Source organism: Sebastes fasciatus, chromosome 1 (assembly GCF_043250625.1).
Source record: "Sebastes fasciatus isolate fSebFas1 chromosome 1, fSebFas1.pri, whole genome shotgun sequence".
In the NCBI taxonomy this organism is placed as follows: domain Eukaryota; kingdom Metazoa; phylum Chordata; class Actinopteri; order Perciformes; family Sebastidae; genus Sebastes; species Sebastes fasciatus.
In genome coordinates this window covers 19,476,239-19,480,247 of record NC_133795.1, presented here as the reverse complement: position 1 = coordinate 19,480,247, position 4,009 = coordinate 19,476,239, and positions in this window count along the sequence as shown.

Here is a 4,009-nt window from a genome sequence, read left to right as displayed (position 1 = left end):
ACTGAGATCATGTCTTTGTATTTCTTTTCTCAGGGTTTGGGGTGGTGTGAAATAGAGGTGCGATGGTTCAACAAGCCCACGGTTCAGTTTGTATTGTGCTTTTTGGGTCACAGTTTCGGCTCGGTTTGTTTTGCACATTAGGGAGAAGACAAACATAACAGTTCCAATGTGTTTGAACTCCAACATATATAATAGATGCATAGATAGATTGATAGTAATGAATATTCATATATTATAATGAATGATGTTTCTATGTCATATGAAGCCATAACACTGATTTTATACATGACATAAGGCAGGATGTAGGCCAATGTTCAGATAGATGCCTCTTCTATGTCTCTGGCACCTCATCAGAAGATTAGCAGGCCTGTGTTTAATAGTGGTGCAACATTTCAACAAGCCAACAGTTCGGTTTGTATCTCATTCAACGGTTCGGTTTTGCATCCTTTAGTGTTTGACTTTTTTTTTTTGTTTACATTTAAACACATATTTCACACGTTGGGCTTTAATTTAAGACCAAAACCGTCCAAAGTTAAAGACATTCTCATCAGCCTTCAGCTCTACTGTATGTTTACGGCTAATTAGTAAATGTTAGTATGCTAACATGCTTAAACTAAACTAACTTTTTGCCGAAAATCTCCTTAGGTTTAGGCAACAAACCTATTTGTTTAGGTTTAGGAAAAGATTGTGGTTTAGATTAAAATGAACCTTTTCTGGCAGAAAGCCCTGACGGCAAACTTCTTGTGCGTAAACACTATACCTGCTAAATATCAGTATGTAAGCATGTTGGCTTTAGCATTTTGCAAAGCATCGTTGTGCAGCCTTACAGAGCTGCTAGCATGGAGGTAGACTCTTATGTTTTAGATTAATTGCTTGAAATGTGACTGAATTTTTGTGCCAAAATCAATTAATGAAATAATAAAAATACAAGGGTTTGATATTCTCTACCTCACACCAAGCAGTGTGGAGGTTTTGACAGCTTTTAGATCATCATATTGGGAGATACAATTTGCAGAAAATACTAGTTAAAGGGACAGTGTGTTGGATTTGGGGGCATCTAATGGTGTGGTTGCAGATTGCCAGCAACTGAGTACCCTTCCGCCCACTCCTCCCTTTCCAAGACTGCGGAGTGTAAAACCATGATAACGGCATTTGCCTCGTTCAGAGATCATCCTTACCGTAATAACATTACTTGAGGAGCAACAGAAGTCAGAGGGCGGCTGGCGGTACCACGGTTTCACACTCTGCGGCTCACGTTATACACTAATGAAAATATAGTTATTAATATTCAATTTCTGCTAATAGATCCCCCGATTACACAATGTTCCTTTAAATGAATAAATAAATAATGATAAATTATATTATATATATTTTTTTGGTGGCTAGTCAAAAATTCCTGTTTGATGTTCGTTTTTTTTGGATTCATGACTTCAGTATTTGTAAAATCCTGCCTACTGGATATAAATTATGTTGAATTATTGTAGCTCAGGTTGCTTGTTATCCTGCCTATTGACTATTTATGCTGCATTTGATTACTTGTGCTGTCACATGTTTGAATAAGAAAAAGCTAATACATTATACTGAAGATACATTGTAAATTAAAAGCATTTGTAAATGATCCACACTGCAATAGAAGAGTGTTTTATTGTTAAAATAACATTGATAACACAGTCATATTCTGCTTCGATCTAGGCTGCATGTACGAAATTCTTACTGGATCAGCCGTCAATGGGTCAAAGTGAACAAAAGGTTAAAAAACAATTACAAAAAAAGAATGTATTTTCCATCATAAATAAATAAAATTTGGACGCTTACATTGAAATGAAGGAAACAACTGCCATCACGAAGTTATAAAAAAACATAAAAAATTGAAATATTTCCATGAAACATAAAAATGCATGTAACTAACAAGAAATGGCAGACAGGTTTCGTTTTTATAAACTGATGATTCAAATGCAAAAAATGTAACGGATCGAGAAGACTGAGAATGAAGACACGGGCGTCAATGCGATGTACCTCGTACACTTCACACGCACCGTCAAATCTGAAACAAACCATCACAAGTTCCCAAGACAAGCTGGAGACATCCTCGATGATAGAAATGAAGCATCCGGAACAACAACAGCGAAGGAGCCAGTAGTAACAAAAAGTGAACAGCGGGAGCAAAAAGGTCCCCACAACAACGTCTCTACAACTAAATGTAACTTCGAAAGGGAATGATGTGTTGTCTCAGGTTATCCAGTGTTTTTCTAGAGGCTAACAACCACTGCGTCTAGCCTATTTTTACCGACGGAGGAGAGGGACTTTCCTAAATCTACATACCTTGAGGTGTCATCACAACACAGAAAACACAAGGCTACAGAACAGCAAAGACCTAAACTCCCTAAAGCACTGCAGACCGACACTACTGACAGAAGCTACTTACACTGCACTGCTTTTTTTTTTTAAAGACGCACCTCTGTGAAAAGCTACCACGTAATGGCACTGTCAGTTCAGTAAGGCCACCACACCACCTGACCTGGTTCTGCCACAGTCACATGTGGTCGCAGTGAAATGTCTGATATCTGTTTTGATGGTTGGTGGCTACATGGACTCAAGGTTTTATACACTCAGGCTGCATGAATGCAATGTTTTCTACAGTTTAGGTACTATTTGTTCTCAGTAAGGTTCTGAAAATAAGAAAAATTAGGATAGTCAAAACTACATGTCTGACTGATGGTGGGACACTTCAGTCAACAAAAGAGGCCAGCAACATTAAAAACCTTGCTTTGTGCTCCTTGGTGCTTTTTAAAATCACAATGCTGAATCTGCCCATCCCTTGTGTTTTGAGTTTGACACCAGCTGTCTCAATGCTCAGTAGTTCTTCCCACAGATTTGTAAAAAAAAAGGATATACTCAGATAAATGCTAAGGCTCAAGACCCCTTTGTGTTATTTAAGGCTAAAAATGAAAGAACACAGTCCGAATCCATGTCCCAGCCCCTGTGTTATCAAAGGCTAACATGAAAGTACATTCGCTTTAGTTTTAAAGGGGGGGGGGAGGGTAAATTATAAAGTAAATTTGTTTCCCCAGCATCAATGCGAGAGCACGTTTATCATCATGATAGTCACTGTTATAATAAACCATCTCCCTCCAAACCAAAAATCTACACACTGCACAGTATTGACTTGCAATATAAACAATGATAATGACTGCTATTTACAAAAAGTATCAACATGTTCAGTTATTTGTATCACACATAATGTCCTTTCAACAGGGGATGCTACAATGTCTATCAAATCGCTAAAGACTAAAATATGCTCTGAAAGCCTAAAGTCGTTAAAGGTAAGCCTCGACGGATTTTTCTCTAAATATGTTGTCAAGTTGATTTTTGACAAATATACAACACCACGTTCTTGTAGTCGAGTTACTTATTGAACTACGTTTGCTTTCCAGTATTGTTTACTAGAAAAAAACTGCTGAGAGAAAATGTTATTGTTCAGCAGGTGAGCGCTGCTGACGGTGTGAAACGGTAGTCAAATTTTGGTTTGAACTAGACTGTTTCACAGCAATATATATATATATATCATGAGACGACCCCGACACAAAGCGGTTTTCATCACATTATTCCATCAGGGGGAAATGAAAACTGACAGCACGGCGAGGGCCTTGCTTTAACGTGTAGCAGAGGAGATGCTGTGCTTAGAAAGGATTCAGCTGGTCCCCCGAACGATCAAACGGTCCGTTCCCACTGCTCTGATGCTCCAGCTGAACAACGTGTGGGATATTCAGCATACGGATTTGTTACTCTGACTTTTGTAAAGTCATTAAGGTACAAGTTGATTTCTCTCGTTTGCAGGTGAGAGTGTGTGTAGTTTAAATCAATGAGACCATTAGGAATGGGAATGCAGCTAATTTCACTGGTGAATGATTTAAACTGTTTTTTAAATGGCCAGTATAACACATTAAACTCATCCAACTTCATAGGATGTGTTCAGGATTAACATGGATTTTTTTTAGATCCTGAAACA